Raw genomic sequence first — 18,331 nt, 5'->3', positions numbered from 1 at the left:
TGATGACTCAATAATGTGGGCAAATGACAGAGAGAGAAAGCTGTCTTCTGTAGCGCACTGACATTCCTGGGGACTGCCTGACTCACAGGAATACAACTGCTTTGTGAATTAATTAAGTACTCAGTCATTCATAGGACCAGAAGAGTATAATTTGTGATTTTAGAAAGTTTTTAATGCTAATTAAACAAAAGGTGGCCTCCTCACCTTCCCCCATAACAAAATCACTTCCTTAGGTCCTTATGACAAAGAGGTTAATGGAAGGCTTGGTTAAAACAGCTAAAATTTGGCAATTGAATGGTAAGAGGATAGTTAGCATGGCTTGGGGCGGGGGGATGAATTGGGGGTGCGAGGATGGGGAGCAAAACAGATTGAGCCAACAGGTGTTTTAGTCAGGCTAGGGTAAGCTCTGTTGGTTAACAAACTCCAAAATCTCACAGCAAAATTTTGTTTTTTATTTTTTTCTCCTACAAAAGTCTGTTTCAGGACTGAAAGCTCTTCCAGGGCATCTGGCCTCCGTGTAGCCACTTTGTGATCCTGAATCCTTGAATCTGATGGCTCTGCCATCTCAACATAAGGATTCCTCAGTCCTCAGGGCAGAAAAAGAGAAAGCAGAGAACTAGCCATTACTGAGTACCACACAGAACAACTTTGGAGAGACCAAGACGCCCTGGCCCCCAAGCCATCTAACTGTGAAGCTGTCCCCTCCCTGATTCAGCTCCATCACCACATAGGATCTTGCAGCCCTAACTCCTCCCGCAATGCTAGAAATTCAATCAGTCTATATGAAGATTTCATATGTGGCATGTGAATTTCAATAGAAGGAAAAAGACAGAGCCCAGTCATGAAGCCCAGTGTGAGGAAGGGGCAACCGATACTGGGAACCGGTGGAGGAGATAGCAATCACTAGACTGATTCCTAGAATGGATGAGATCCCTGAAAGACTCAGACTTCTGTTCATCTGGAGTGCTCCCCGCAAGAGTGCCTGCTCTGACATCTGCTTCTTCCCCTCTAGCCAGGCCTCACAGCTGGCACCCTTAGTGCCTACATGATATTCAGCCACTTCAGGCTCCAGTGCAAACGCGGCCTCTCTGTGAAGGAGCGTGGAGACCCAAATCCACAGTGCAGGGCTCAGCAGCTTGGCAAAGCCAACTTTGCAGTTCCCTTGTAAGTGCTTAGCACAGAGCTAGCACATATGGCTCCTGAAAGGTAAACCTCCCATTTTACATGAACGAACTCTTAATCCTCTTAACAACATAGGATCTGAAACCAGCAACCAAGCTCACTATACTACTGCTAAAAACGTCCAGCCTCTTCCAGGGTCTTAGATCATCTAAGATTGGTGTCTCACCTGCATCCCTGAGACCTTCCAGGGATGGCAGAGCTGCTCCTGAGCCCTCGTCTCTGTGACTGGGTACCTGTCGCTTGCTGAAAAGGCTCCTTCATGTTGACCATTTGTTCAATTTTCATTTTTTAAAAAAAACCCTTTCTGCGTTGGGAGTCCCTAAGGCTCCCCAGGTTCAACGATTCACTAGGAGAACTTCTCACAGTACTCAGCATATAGTCATATTCATGACTATGATTTACAACAGCAAAAGGATACAAAGTAAATCAGCAAAGGGAAAAGGTGCCTGAGGTGAAGTCCAGAGGAAACCAGACACAAGTTCCCAAGAGTCTTCCCTCTGTGGAGTCACACAGGATGTGCTTCATTCTTTCAGCATCAAATTACAACAACACATGTGAAATGTCGACTACCAGGAAAATTATTTGAGTCCAGGACTTTTACTGGGGGCTGGTCACACAGGCACCCTCTGACTAGCCTGTATCAAAATCTCAGATGGTGTCAACCAAAAAAAAATGAAACAGAAGGCTGCAAATAAGAAAAGAGTTGATCTGGGGTCTTAAGAATTACAATTTTGGAGACACAAGATTCTGATAAAACCAAGAGTGTTTCAGGAAAGAGAAGGAGTCAGAGGCCTTCGAAGACAGAAGTCACCAGGTTGTTAAAGTTGCCTGGCAAGAACTGTGATTGACTCTGACATGAGTCAGGAAATATTTGTCCTTAAGGAATCATGAGTTATTTTAAGATAAGGGTTCAAATAACTAGATAGACTGTCACAAGTTATTTTAGGGTAAGGATTCGATAAGTATCTTGAGTTTCTGGCAGATGTTCTGGACAATAAGTGCCTTTGTTAGGACAATAAGTGGTCAAAAGATCAGATTGCAGCCAGGAGGAGACATGTATAAGTCACACTTCCTCAATCGCCCCCTCGCTCCACTTTAGAAAGAGCTCTCAGCAATACCATTTCGATTCTCCTTCCTCAAAGGAAAGCAGGTGTTCAGCATAAACCACGTTGTCTGTACAAACAGTTTAGACAGCCTGAGTCACGCTGGTCAGTTCTAGGAGTGGTGGGAGCTCTCCTGAAATCCAAGTTCCCAGATGCCAGCCAAGGGCCAACCCTGCAAGCAAACCCTTCTAAGACTAGCAGTCTGACTTGCTATGCTAACTTTCCTCTACACGCTTTCCTATCCACCAGCTACTTCAGTAAGAAATGAGTTACAAAGATTTATTTTTTAAGTATCCACAATGTGCCAGTCACCATCCCAAATGCTGAACACGGAAAAAAGAAAACAACAGGGAAAAAAGCAGACCAAAGTCTTTCTCTCACAGAGGTCTCACTCTCTAGTGAAGGAAATAAACTTCAAAGAAGCTAATAAATATATACTAAAACGTATCATGTCAGACAGAGAAGAGCACTCTGAAGAAAACCAAATCAGGGTGTATGCATAGGGATGACAGAAAAGGCACTCCAGACAAAGTGGTCAGGAAAGGCCTTGGCTCTGTGGGTACATTTGAGCAGAGACCTCAGTGAACAGAAGGGGCAAATCATGTGACTCTCGGGGGAAGAGCTTTCCAGGCAGCGGGGAGGGGAGTGCCAAGTCCACAAGATGAAAATGTGCTTCGTATATGTGGGGTAGAAGCAAAGAGACCAGTGTGACTGGGGAGTGGTAGTGACTGAAGTTAAAGAGACAGAAAAATATCTAAAGTAAAATATCTAAAGTCCTTTCTTTGGCCAATAAGTCTCTCCTTGATCTGCCCCTATGCAAGCGTGACTGGATGCCAATGGGAAGTTGAGTGAGGGAGTGACATGGTCTAGTTTGTTTTAAAAAAAGAGTAAGGGGACTTCCCTGGTGGTGCAGTGGTTAAGAATCCACCTGCCAACGCAGGGGACACAGGTTCGAGCCTTGGTCCAGGAAGATCCCACATGCCGCGAAGAAACTAAGCCCGTGCGCCACAACTACTGAGCCTGCGCTCTACAGCCCGCAAGCCACAACTACTGAAGTCCGCACGCCTAGAGCCCATGCTCCGCAACAAGAGAAGCCACCGCAGTGAGAAGCCCGCACACCGCAATGAAGTGTAGCCCCCGCTCGCCGTAACTAGAGAAAGCCCGCGCACAGCAACGAAGACCCAATGCAGCCAAAAATTAATTAATTAATTAATTATTTAAAAACCGAGTAAGTCATGCTACCTGCCTACAAGGGGCTGCTGGCCCACTAGGTGAAACAGTTGTGTCAATTAGTGATGGCAATATAGTGAGTTCCATGCTGAAAGAGAGGCATAGAAAAGGGCACAGTCGAAGGGTTAAGGCTACCTGATTTCAAGACTTATTATAAAGCTTTAGAAATGAAAACAGTGTTGTATTGTCATAAAGACAGATAAATGGCTCAGAAGAGTCTAGAATTAGATCTTCACAAATATGGACAACTGATTTTTGACAAAGGCAATTCAGTGGAGAAAAGATAGCCTATTCAGCAAATGATGCTAGAACAACTGAATATCTGTCTGCAAAAAAAATTAACTTCATATGTAACATCATATACAAAAATTAACTTGAAATGAGTTGTGTACCTAAGTGTAAAACTTAAAACCATAATACTTCTAGAGGAAAATACAGGAGAAAATATTGCGGCTGTGCATTGGGCAAAGATTTCTTAAATAATAACCAGAAGCATGATCCATAAAAGAACAAACTGCTATCTGACTTCATCAGAAGTTCAACTTTCTCTCTTCAAAAGACTCTGTCAAGATAATGAAAAAAAAGTCACATACTGGGAGAAAATACTTTAAAAAGCAAAAAACCCCATCTGCGATAAAGAACTTGTATTTAGAATGTGTAAAGAACTCTCAAAGTTCATTAATAAGAAAGCAAACAACCCAATTTTTAAAATTAGGCAAAAGGTTTGCTTAACAGACATTTCACCAGAAAAAGATACACAGATGGCAAATAAACACATGAAAAGATGTGTAACATTATAACCACAATGAGATATCACTGTACATCTATCGTTATGACTAACATTTAAAGCGGAAAATTATTCTAAGCTTTTGCAAGGATGTGGAGGATGAGGAAGTCTCATGCACTGCTAGCGTGGATGAAAATGTTACTATCACTGTGGAAAACAATTTGGCAGTTTCTTAAAAATTTAAATATATACCTACCATATCATTCGGCCATTCCAATTCTAGGTATTTACACGAGAGAAGTGAAAGCATATATTCATATAAAGACTTACATACAAATGAACATTTCTTACATACAAATGAACTTACATAGAAATGAACATTTCTATGAAGCTTTATATGGAAGAGCCCCAACTGGAGACAGCCCAAATATCCATCAGCAAGTAACTGGACAAACAAGTTGTGGCATGACCCATACAGTGGAATATTATTCAACAATAAAAGGAACGAACTGCTGATACGTGCAAAACATGGCTGATTTTCTCAAAATAATCATGCTGAGTAAAAGAAGCCGGGGGGGGGAAAAAAAAAAGAATACACACTGCATAATTCCATCTGTATAAGGCTCTAGAAAATACAAACTAATCTATAGTGACAGAAAGTAAATAGGTAGTTGCCTGTGAGGAGGAGTAGATAAAGGGTAAGAAGAAGATGTTATAAAAAAAAGCATGAGGAAATTTTTAGAAGTGGTAGATCTATTCATTATGTGATCATGGTAATGGTTTCACTGGTTTATATGCATTTATATTATAAATATTTACCAAATTGCACATTTCATATTTCTTCTGCTTATTGTCTGGCAATTATACCTCCATAAAGGTGTTAAGAAGGAAAAGGAGGAGGAGGAGGTGGTGGAATGCGGATCTGGTACAAGAGGAAGAGACAGAACAGAGCCCTAAAAGGTTGCCTGCTGGTCACCTACCTGATTCTTGACTATCGACTCAGCATGGTGCAGCTGCTCCAATCACTGTTAACCCGCCCGGATGCCTTCCTGTCGCCAGCTTCTCAAACATATCCTCATCACCAGCTGCGATCTCCGGAAGCTAATTTAAGGTCCAGATACCAATCATCCTAGATCTAGGTCAGCCAGCTGGCCACAGAGTCTGTTTTCCAACTCCAAGTGTGTAAATAAGCATGAGACTGCGTATGAAAAAATGCTTACTATCAACTGTCATTAGGGAAATGTAAATTTAAACAACAGTGAGATACCACCCTACACTTATTAGAATGGCTAAAATCCAACACCTGGCAATACCAGTGGCTGGCAAGGATACTGAGCAACAGGAATGCTCTTTCACTGCTGGTGGAAATGCAAAACGGCACAGCCAGTTTGGAAGCCAGTTTCTCAGTTTCTTATAGAGCTAACATAGCCTTACCACACAATCCAGCATTTGCACTACTTGGTATTTACCCAACTGATTTGAAAACTTGGATCCACACAAAAAACAGCACATAAATGTTTATAGCAGCTTTATTTTAAACTTCCTAAAACTGGAAGCAACCAAGATGTCCTTCAGTTGGTGAACAGATAAACACGCATGAATGTATGGTTCATCCATACAAAAGAATGCTATTTAGCAATAAGAAAGACTGAGCTCTCAAGCTACACAAATACATGGACAAATTGTACATGCTTACTGCCAAGTGGAAAAGCCAGCCTGAAAGGCTACCTACTGTATGATTTCACTTATATGACATTCCAGAAAAAGGCAAAACTATAGAAATGATAAACAGATCAATGGTTGCCAGAGATTTGGAGTAGTAGGGCGACAGGGAGGATAGGATTGAACAAGTGAAGCACAGGGCATTTTTTAGGATGTTGAAACTATTCAGTATATTGTAATTGTGGATACACGACTGTACACTTATCAAAACCCAGAGAACTTTAAGGCACAAAGAGCCAACCTTAGTATATGCAAGTGAAAAAATAATAATTTAGGGTATTGGGGGAATCTGTGGATAGAATGCAGATGTGATAAAAAAATACAGCTGCATTACAAATGTATGAAACAATTTTACTGAAAGAGATAGAGGGAAAAGTGCTGACCTAAGTAACTTTGGAAATAAGTGGAATCTGTAAGACTGAAGGCAAAAGGAACTGTGCATAAGCACCATACTGTAGTTGATAAATGTACTTCCCACAGAAGTGCAGGTTCACAATTCTGAAACCGCACGTATGCTGGAAATGAACCATTAAGGGAATGAATGGAGGCCGGTGGGGGCCAGGTTTCTCACTGCTGACGTGGAGGAGGTTACAGATGAACAAGGGAAGAAGGCTTAGAAAGATCCACGTGGTAATAGATTAGTGGGAGACGTTAGTACAGATTCACGTTTAGCTTAATACACATACAGAGGGTTACACACAAAAACGTTTATAGATATGTGTATATAAATAGATTAGTAAATCTGCATATATTTCTTTGCTCTGTGATGACCTAGAAACAACACAACCTCAGCAGCAATGAGCACACCCAACACCCAGCTCCTGGTTTCTAATGTTGTTGTCCAATAAAAGGTTCAGAGAAGAAACCTGACAAACGCTATTTCAGCCAGGTGACCAAGCTTAACATCAACAGCCATAAGCCATGTTGATAATGTGTCCTCTTGATATGAGGTGATGAGAATGGCACCTGACCTCTGTGGTCTACACCCCCAAACCCCAAAATCTCAATCTAATTATGAAAAACCATCCAAAAAAACCCCAATTGAGGGACAAAATACCTGACGAGTACTCCTCAAAACTGTCAAGATCATCAAAAGTAAGGAAATTCTGAGAAACTGTCACAGCCAAGAAGAACCTAAGGAGACATGACAACTAAATGTAAATGTGGTATCCTGGATGGGATCCTGGAACAGAAAAAGAACATTCAGTAAAACTAAAGAAATTTGAATAAATATGGGCTTTATAATAATGTATTAATACTGGTTCATTAATTGTGACCAATGTACTAAGCTAAGTGTTAAAAATAGAGGAAACTGGGTGTGGAATATATGGGAACTCTCTGCACTGTCTTCACAATTTTTCTGGAATTTTAAAACTATTCTAAAGTTAAAGTTTGACTCTAAAAAAATCATGTGACTTTCAAGTCAGATAGAGCTGGGTGTACTCTCACATCTATCTTAGGTAAGATACTCACCAGCTCTGAACCTGTTTCCACAATATAAGTACAAAAATAATCACATCCACTCTACCTCATGGTATAAGTAAAGGGTCTCCACGTAGATGACCCCCAGGGCATGCCCTTTCTCTTCCCTCCCTGTACAAGAAAACAATTACAAAGCACCTGGTGGGGAGTTTAAAGGCCAAACCCATCTGGTCCATTTCCAGTCAGCCCCTCTCCAGAACTCAGACAGGATGGGTGCCTCCTCTATGTGTGGAAGTCTAACAACAGTGAGGCAAAGAACATCAGAACCAATGCCTACTGGATTCTTCTGGATAGAGTCCTGCACTTTGCGTAAAGGATTTCTTACAAGTAGAGGGCCATGTTCCCCCAAACCCTCCAGAAAGCAGCTAAGTGTTCTCCCCTAACCCAACATCCTTCAGGCCCTACTCTCGCCTCTGGCCATGCATGCTCCCTCCTGCTTTTCCATCCTGACCTAGAAGTCTGTAGCTAGAAGCTTCATGTGTCATGACTTTATTTCTAACATCTCAGGTGACTCAAGACATATGGCATAATTAAGGCCACAGCTGGCCAATCTTTTCCTCCTGTCCCATCTTTTTTCATTTTGTTGTTTTTTCTATCCCTTTAGCACCCTTCTAATATTTAGCCACAGTTCTCATCCAAGCAAAACCCAACATGAAATTTTGGCTTGAAAGAATTGCAACAAGAAGGAAAGGTAATAAAGTGGATGGAGAGCAGGTGTCTTTAATTTATCTTACTGTATGTATTTAACAAATACTAATAATAATGCTTATTATGTACATTTTAAATAGTAATTCATCTAATTTAAGACCTTATAAATATTGTTAATACCTCATAAATATTTATTTACTCTTCACTTCATTCCTATGGTACTATTATTATACACATTTTACAGGTGAGAAAACTGAAAAACAAAAACTTTAAATAACTTTCCCGGGGTAAAAGAACTAATAAGTGGCAGAGCAGAGCTGGGATTCAAACCCAAGCAATCTGTCTCTCTGGTCCAGAGGCTATGTAGTAACAGAGAAAAACACTTCAAATTTTTATTTATTTCATTCTCACAGCAACACCGTAAGTATGTGTTTTCAGAAACACATACTGACACACACCCCCATCTAATAGACGGACCTTGAAAGAGTTCGATGTTCTTCCTAGGAAAGGAATGGGATAGACAGGGACACAAAGTTGCAGGAATGTGAAGTACATCAAGTAAAGGAAAGAGTTTTTTAAAAAAAGAGTTTCCTGGAACTTCCCTAGTGGCCCAGTGGTTAGGACTCCGTGTTTCCACTGCAGGGGGCTCGGGTTCCATCCCTGGTCAGGGAAATAAGGTTCCATGCCGCGGGCCACAGCCAAAAAAAAGTTTCCTAAAAATGTCCTCCCACCCAACCGCACCCTGGTGACCCCTACTACCTGGTACCCTCACCAAGCTGTCACCTGTGCCTCCCCCTCCCTTTCAAGTAAGTCAGACAGGACCGAAACACGCTGACATCTTATCCCTAGCCAAAATCCAGACTTTCTTCTGCAGTTTCCAGGTGCTGTGAGCAATAACAACTTTTCAGGCCTTATGCCAGCTCCTCACCCAGTTCCTGTTTAAATAGTTATGGCTCCCCACTTCTGCCCAGAGGGATGCCTTGGTTTCCACCCCTATGGAAATGATTGGCATTTCTAACCCAGCAACCCAACAGGAGAGACAAATCATTAGGAAAACTTGAACAGAGCCATGCACTGTAGAAGCCATATCCCTGCCTTTCCCATCATTTAGCATTAACAAGGTTCACTCAATTTGCACTTTTAAAGATGTTTCTTACTCAAGTTTGGCATGTTCCTGCCTTCTCAGATCTCGGGGAATTTTAGTAACAGGAAAGGTTCCTGCAGGTAGTGTTTTGTTTTTTGATTGTAGGATTTTGGGGGCCTCACAAGCTCTCCCTCCCCCTGTCCTTCCTCCTGGGCCTCAGCTCCTCGATTTCCTCTCTCACCTCTCCCTCACATTGACGATTCCTGGTCAAGCACGAACATCCCTGAGTAGGCCATAGTGTGGGCTAGATTGGAAATAAATATGGCAAATCAGCATAACCAGCCCCATCCTACCTCCTTTGCTCTGAGAATCACAAAGTGGTTCTCAGCTGGGCAATACTGCCTCCACACAGGGAATTTGGAAATGCAGGCAGGGACTCTGCAGGCTGTCACAACATCTAGGGAGCATTACTGACATTCTAGTGGGAGGGGACCAAGGATGCCAAATGCACTGCAGTGCTTGGGACAGTCCCACATAATGAAGAGTTTCCCCATAAACATCGCTAATACTGCACCCACTAAAAATCCCTGTTGGAGCACCTCAAGACAAAAAACTTCAAAGAGCTTTATAAATTCAAATATGTTAGCACTAAGCAGTTAAACTTTTGTTCAATTTTCTACTTTATTAACTGGAAAATAGTATATTCGTGTGCATGTGTGCGTGTGTGTGTATGAATGCACTTAGACAAACTAGAAAAAACACTTACTGAATTGTGCATCTGGAGAGCCAGGCGTTCATTTTAATTCTACCACTGACCCCACCGTGTGCCCCTGAAAAGCACTTTCCCTCTCTTGGGTCACACAGAGCCTCCTGATCCCTGGATGAAACGTTTGTTCTGGTTAATTTCTAAGGTACCATGAAGCTCAGTATTTCCATGACTTTGAGACCCATGAAAACCTCATTATTCTTTCTGTACTTTAAGGAGCAAATCTGACCAGTGTAGGTATATTAAATAAAAGAGTTAAAGATGGATGGGGGTCACCCTAGGTTTTTCCTATAATGGTTAAGTCAAGGGGCTTCCCTGGTGGCGCAGTGGTTAAGAATCCGCCTGCCAGTACAGGGGACATGGGTTCGAGCCCTGGTCCGGGAAGACCCCACATGCCGCAGAGTAACTAAGCCCGTGGGCCACAACTACTGAGCCCGCATGCCACAACTACTGAAGCCCGCATGCCTAGAGCCCGTGCTCCGCAGCAAGAGAAGCCACCGCAATGAGAAGCCCGCGCACCGCAATGAAGAGTAGCCCCCGCTCGCCACAACTAGAGAAAGCCTGCACACAGCAACGAAGACCCAACGCAGCCAAAAATAAATAAATAAAATAAATAAAAATTTTTTAAAAAGGTTAAGTCTAGTAAAACGACAGCAGTGGTGGAGAGACGTCACCAGGAGGCAATAAAGGCAAACGGCAAGGTTGCTGTGTATTTCTACTGGTGGTATTTTCGGAGCACTCAGAGGCAGAGTTAAGAAAATACTGAGGCATACCCTCTTAACTGAGTGAAGCATCTGGAGTTTGAGCAGGGATGTAACCGGTTGGGAAAGAAATTTGAATGTAGCCATGAACTTTTTCTATGAACATTTATGAAGCACACACTGTGTGGCAAGGCACAAGCCAGGAAGACTAAGAGAGAGAGAAGACTTAGCCTCTGCCTTCAACATGCTCAGAGGCATGTTGGGGGGAAGACAAGTAAGTGAGTTCGTCTTGAGAGTGGAGTGGGCATTAAGAAATACCAGAGATGAGACTGGCAGGGTGGGCATGGGTCAGCTGTGTGGTTTGGACTTTATCTGGTTGGCCACAAGGATCACTGAGGGGATTTCTAGTGAAGGAGTGACGTAGGCACATTGCTTTTCGTGAGATGAAAACAAAAAAAAGTTATCTGGGGTGAAAACAAAGTCAAGGCAACCAAGACTACAGAAAAGAACGGAAAACATTTTTCTAAGCCTAAAACCATAAGTCACTGTTAGAGAAAGGAAGGTCAAGTAGACATAGAAAGAGTTCAGAAAAAATACGGGGTTCAAAATGAAACTAGTACAAAGCTTTCACATCACCTTGCTCTTAGACTGCAGTAAAATGAAAGTGATAGAAAACCAGACACCAAGGCAATGGGTGGAAGACCATCAGCAAGCAAGGAAAGTTAACACATTTCTAAACAAAAACTTGGGATGGGCAGAATGTAACTAGGAAGCCCCAAATAAGCAGGAAGAGGCTGTAACCAAGAGAAAGAGCCCATCTGCCCCAGGGAAACTCATGGAAACCCCAGACACTTGAATGTGTCTTGAATTTGTCCTTGAACGCATTGCAAGGACAGTGGAGAAAAGGAGTGAGAAAGAGTTCCCAAGAGGAGACACTAACAAACTCTACCAACAGGCCACTGTATTAGTCAGCAATGTACGTTATCTATCCCCTTGTTGGTGCAGACACACACACACACACACACACACACACACACAGACTTCTCTATATGTGCCTCCTACCTGACATTATATTCCCATGAGAAACACCTACCGCTATTAAAAGAACAAGAGAACTCCTCTCTAAAGAAAGTGAATGAACTGCCAAAGGAAAATTAGGTAACTAGGGTAGATATCACCACCCTGAGAAAAACCCTCCCTTTTCTGCACATGAGGCCCCCTAGTATAAGAGCTTTTACAAAGCTCCCCTTGAAGTAACGAATGTCCCAGCTAGGGGAGACCATCTGGCTCAGTTCTAGCTAGTGACATAGAAGAGGAAGTCTAACAGGGTTCTCCTAATAATAATGGGCTTCTTAATAAAAGTCTCAGATGCAAGATAAGACTTCTTTGTCCTTCCTCCTGCCTGGAACATATCCATGATAATGGAGTAGGAGCAGCCATCTTGTGACTGTGAGGTAACAAGAAAATGATGAAACAATAATGAATTAAATATAACCCCATGGAACTAGAAAGAGACAGAATAATTTTTTAAATTGTTTTACTGCTGAGTGAGATCTAGAACAACCTATGTTCAGTCTTTTTTTGATGTGAGATAATAAATATCTAAAATGTTTAGGCCACTTTATTCAGCTTTTCAATTACTTCTAGAAAAAAACATCCTAACAGATAGAGGTAACACCAGACCTAAAAGAGGAAATGGCTAAAAGGGATGTTCTCTGGAAAATAGCATTGTGTAGAAACAGAAAAGACAGGGTTTTTTACTTAGGCCTTCTGAACAATTTTTAAATCATGTATTTTTATTGCTTTGATTAAAAGCAGACTAATTAGGGACAGATATGTATCAGAGATCATCTACTTGTTATGTTAAATACATAATTTTTTTAAAACATGGGGCTTTTCAATTATTTCATTTTTAAATGGTAATGTTTTATATTAAAATAGAAGGCAGAATTTTGTCCATAGAATTTAATCACAGATCTCACATGCTTGTGACTCCCAGCTAAAGGATATAACAGCTGTGTGATCGCTCTCTCTCCTCATCTGGTGCAACCAAATGTAGAAAACTTAACATTCAAAAAGCTGATTCTGCAAGTTGTTTCACTGATCAAAGCTATGTGACCTTAAGATGTTATTTTTACAGAGATGGGAAGTAGAGCTGCATAACTACTAAGGCAATGGTTGTCCATCTCAATGTGTATGAGGATCACCTGGGAACCTGCTAAAGCTAAAAATGCAGGATTTTGAGGTTCAACTTCAGAGATTCTGTTTCAGGTGGAATGTGCATTTTTAGAAAGTCCCCTAATGATTCAGATGCAGGTGTCCCATGGAACATAGTTCCACCTGGTGTTTGAGAAACACCAGGCTAAAGGGTCACTGGGGAAAGTAGTTGCCATCACAGAGACTGGATTGACCATTCTCCCACCTGCCCAGCAAGCCATTCATTCATTCATTCATTCATACAACAAATCTTTGTTGGGCACTTACAGCATGCTTATCACTGAATACACAAAGCTGATTAAGACAGCAGTCTTGCCCTTGGAGACTTAACAGAATCTCTCTTGGGATTATTTGTTTCCAGTTTTATTGAGGTATAGTTGACAAATAAAACTAAGATATTTAAAGTGTACATCGTGATGATGGTGAAAGGATTCTCCTCATTCTAGTTAATTAACACATCCATTACCTCACATATTTATCTTTTTTGGTGAGAATATTTAAGTTCTATTCTCTTAGCAAATTTCAGTTATGTAATACAGTGTTATCAACTATAGTCACCATGTTATACACTAGATCCTCAGACCTTATTCGTCTTGTAGCTGAAAGTTTGTACCCCTTTACCAACCCCTATTTCCCCCACCCCCCGGCAACCACTTTACCACTTTTTTAGTCTCTGTTTCTATGAGTTTGACTTTTTTTATTTTTAGATTCCTCACATAAGTGGTACCTTGCAGTATTTGTCTCTCTCTGTCTGGCTTATTTCACTTAGTATAATGCCCTCAAGTTCCACTCATGTTGCTGTAAATGGCAAGATCTCCTTCCTTCTCATTACTGAATAATATATACCACATCTTCTTTATCCATTCATTGTTGACACTTAGGTTATTTCACACCTTGGCAAGCATGAACAATGAACATGGGGGTGCATATATCTCTTTAATACCCTGTTTTCATTTCCTTTGGATATATATCCATAAGTAGGATTGCTGGATCATATGGTAGTTCTGTTTTTAATTTCACAGTATCTGCACCAACTTACATTCCCACCAACAGTGCACAAGGGTTCCCTTTTCTCCACGTTCTCACAACACTTGTTATCTCTTGTCTTGACGGTGAATTTTTAAGCACTTTGGAAACCGAGGAAAAATTCTGCTCTTCAGGGCACAACACATTATAAATGACACTTCAGAGATATTTCTTCTAACACTAGAGATACTAAAATCAAGGTAGAACAATGGAAAAAGCCTGGACCCAGTCTCTGCTAGTAGAAAGGATCCTGCCTCTTGAGCTTTATCCTTCATTTACTTTATACACGCACATTTTTTTCTAGGGTTATAACCTATAAGGTTTAGTTTTCTTTATATAACTTATGTGTATAACCATTTTGCTTGGGACTCAGATACTGTCTAGACATAGACAACAAGCAAGCAGTCACCTTTAATAAATCCCAGTAAGTTTTGACATTTTCAACATCTCAGAGAATCAAATCGGAGAAGCTTTGCTGCAAAGCTATTAAGACAACCTGTGATACTGAATGAGTGCTGTTCCAGTGGTCTTCATATCATATGTATAGACTAAATCAGCTAGAAATATTTTATCCTTATCCAGACATCCAGACATTCTAGCTTCATGCTGACAGACAAGCAGATATGTTGGCATTATGTAGCAACAGGCTTTGTTTCTTCATAAGCAGAAATCAAGTTTATATTTGGTTCCAGACAGAAGCAAATATGTTTATGCTCTTGGTTACACTTTAAAATTAATTTGCCTTCTAATGCTACTGACCCAAGTTTCACATTTAAGAATTTATTCATTCCTTGCTCTTCAAAAATCAGCTCCATGAAGCAATAAACAAATTTCAGATGATGAAGCATCAGAGCTTTAATTAAAACCACCTTTCTCAGTACATGTCAAGATTGTCCTTGTGAAACTAGCAGTTTTAAAAATGTGCTTCCCCAATTTAAGAAAGGGCCCTCTGGACTATAAGAAGAGTACTACTGGTTCTTGATACCACTTTCATTTTTTTCAGGTACTAAACACTTTGTTGAGTGTTGGCTATATACCGAACTCTTTACTCATTTCACTATTCCCGTTTTTCCACCTGTACTGTAAAAAAACGAAAATGTCAACAACTATACATTACTATAGGTAAGTCTTAAAAGTGACAGGAACAGACAGACAAGCGCAAAGCCAGTGCGGCATGATCTTTTTCTATGGTGCTCTGTTACAGTAGAACTTGTGAAGCCATAACTCCCAGCTCCACCCACACTCTGCCACAACACAGCTTTATAAAATAACACCTAACAGACCCTCCATCTCATGACTACCCTCCAACAACAGCATTATAAAGGGGTTTGGCTTTTCAGATTCCAGCCCAATTCTACTAGAGCACACTTTTGTTATATTTTCATAAAAGACTCTGGCAAATATGTGTGCACTCACATCTCTAAAATAAGTTACAAGGTGGGAGTGAGTTTCTGAGTAAGAAAATATTATCATTTAAGAGGTAATTTTTTAAAAAGGAAATATTAGACTGATGAATCATCATATCAAATGAAGTGCAGTATCTAATTAACCAGGAGTCATGCAAAATGTAGTCCTAAAAGTAGTGGTTGTGGGCTTCCCTGGTGGCGCGGTGGTTAAGAATCCGCCTGCCAATGCAGGGGACACGGGTTCGAGCCCTGGTCCGGGAAGATCCCACGTGCTGCGGAGCAACTAAGCCCGTGCGCTACAACTACTGAGCCTACGCTCTAGAGCCCGGGAGTCACAACTACTGAGCCCGCGTGCTGCAACTAGTGAAGCCCGCACGCCTAGAGCCCATGCTCTGCAACAAGAGAAACCACTGCAATGAGAAGCCCGCACACCGCAACGAAGAGTAGCCCCTGCTTACTGAAACTAGAGAAAGCCCGCACGCAGCAACGAAGACCCAATGCAGCCAAAAATAAATAAATAAATAAAAATAAATTTTTTAAAAAATAAATTACAACGTAGTAGTTGCTTTTGGGCTCGTGAGAAATAACGGCTTACTCTTCCTGGGAATAAAGTTGAAGGAATAATAGTGAAAATAATTTCCAAAGTTATTTGTCCCTCCAAGTATGTTTGAGGCATTGGCTTAAAGAATCAGGTCAGAAGGGGGAAAGTCATTTCCCTTGAAGTTGCTTGAAAATCAACATTCCCTAAACTAATCTCTCTGTGATATATCAATCCTAAAAGATATTCAGTGATTTCCAAAGGTTCTCTGACCAAATATAATTGAGGAATCTTTACAGTGCAGTCTCCTCTTAGAGATTCCCAATGAACCTCATCAGCATCCGAAGGTTTAGAAGTCCTGATGTAGAGACCCTTTGAATTTTTCTTTAACTACAGTGCCCTAGAATTATTTTACAAGGTAGCATGCTAGTTTATGAAAGAAGGAGGGTTAAAAACTTGGAAAAGTGTTCTGTTCTCCACCTAGATTCTCTGAACATCTGGATATCGAGCTGGATGTTTCACTTTTTGATGACATTTACTCTTGTGCAAACAGGTCAAGGTAATGTCAAAAATACACAGGAAGATCTATACCTGCTATTGTTGGTAGATGTTCTGTATATTGTTCTGTGATAAAACTACTGGTTTTTATAAAATTCCTTTAGAAGAGAAAAACAAAATCTTGTTTTTCAAACACAAGTATTTCCTATTGTGTTTTCATGCACTTCCCCAAGATTTCACCCATTCCCCTGCTCCATCTTTTTTCTTCCTGGGAATTCTCAGAATTGACAGCCTGGAGAAGACAGCAGTGTAAATCTTACTAAAACAAAATGGGAGCAAAACCTCCCAAGAAGCAATTCATCTCTGCTGAACTTTCGTGTTCAGTGGAAGGAGACCAGAATAATTGATTTGGAGACCCAAAGGGCTTCCAAACTGCTTAACATTCTTTTTCAGTGGGATGAGAAGAGTTTTCGAGAGTGTCTAAGCTTTCAAACCTGAATATGGTTTTTAAGAACAAGCAAGAAGGAGCATGCCTTTCAGCCAAAAAAAATTAAAATTTTACAAATTTCCTCAAGCTAAAATCAGTGTGTCACCCAGCGTACAAATCAAATTTAGTCAATTAGAGTCCCACAGACTGTTTACTCAGGACCTTCACAAAAGGATACCAATATGGGAATATTCATGAACTCAGGAGACTGGGAAAAATCTGTTCTAAGCTCAGTGTTGCCTCTAAGGCAATATGTCTTTAGGCAGTCCCTGTAACTTTTGAGGCCTTAATTTCCTCGTCTGTGAGACGGGTGTGAGAGAATTGCTATCGAATGATTATGCACTTGTTATACAGTAGAAGTATTATTAACCATCTTGCAAGTAATCAGCTTGTGGGATAAATTTTCTCTATATTAACTCTAGAAAAAGTGTAGTTCAATTGCTACAGCCAGCTATAGCATACCAGGAACATCCAAATACTCAGCCCCACATTGGGCTATATACTGAGCTCCACCTGTTTATAAACTTATTTATGCCCGTTGTGATTATGACTATAATTACAGTTTTTAATTTTCACTTTGCACTAGTAAGTGGAAAAATAGAGTTGTTCCTCAGAAATTAAGTGAAATGCTTAGCTAAGTTTCTGCAGTAAAATAAAGGTGAGATTCAAAAAACTATTGTTGAAATAGCTATAAGTAAGACAACTGTAAAAGTTTTGGTGTAAAACATATACAAATTCAAAAGAATTCACTCAAATATCTTAACGTGGGCCTTCAAGTTCCAATTCCACTTTCTTAATTTTAATTGAAATATTTGATTCATAATAAGTTGTAAAAATAGTACAAAGTATTCTCATGTATCCTCCACCCAGCTCCCCAGTGATAATAACACAAAACTGTAGTATATTATCAAAATCAGGAATTGATGTTCGTACAATATTATTAACTCTAGACCCACTTTATAATCCAAATTGCAAATAATTAAGGATGCATTGTGGGTATGGTAAATCCAAAAAAGATGAGATGGAACTCCAACCAAGAAATCCATGGCCATATAATCAAAAGATTATCGATGTGTCCAAAAAACTGTCAGAACTAAAAGTTTTACAGCAAGTGATGGATTTCAACTTTTCTCTTAAAAAAAAAAGGCCTGATATCCATTTATTCAGCACTAACAGGGAGAAATTTTAGAGCAGTCCCCTGATATGTAACATATTGAATAAAAATAACAGACAACAAATGATTAATGGAGGTTATATGTTGGAAAGTGAAATTACAGATGATAACAGAAATTATATTATCCATGACAGAAACAAATGAATCTAAAGATGAGGAAGATGGAGAAGAATAAGAGATATGGAATCAATATTACAGCCAAAAATTATTACTACAGTAAATAAAGATACACAGGAATTAGTTTTTACATTGAACACCCTGAGTTGATGTTATCATAATTTTTTTAAAAAATGTTGGCACATACTATAAAAATTATGTTATTTCTTCTAAGCAATGTAAA

General features: G+C 40.3%; 2 long non-coding RNA genes across 2 annotated transcripts in view; both read left to right on the top strand.

The window, feature by feature from the left end:
* The window catches only part of LOC309631496, a 549,237-nt gene that overhangs the window by 395,274 nt on the left and 135,632 nt on the right, over nt 1-18,331 (top strand). The gene's annotated exons all lie outside the window — the stretch shown is intronic.
* On the top strand, nt 358-17,665 carry LOC309631486. The gene is made up of 3 exons (XR_014246304.1): nt 358-10,679; nt 11,601-12,099; nt 14,892-17,665. It is a non-coding gene; the product is annotated as an uncharacterized lncRNA (long non-coding RNA).

The sequence above is a fragment of the Balaenoptera borealis genome (genome assembly GCF_965194805.1).
Source record: "Balaenoptera borealis genome assembly, chromosome: 6".
Lineage (NCBI taxonomy): Eukaryota > Metazoa > Chordata > Mammalia > Artiodactyla > Balaenopteridae > Balaenoptera > Balaenoptera borealis.
This window is presented reverse-complemented; position numbering and strand designations above follow the sequence as displayed.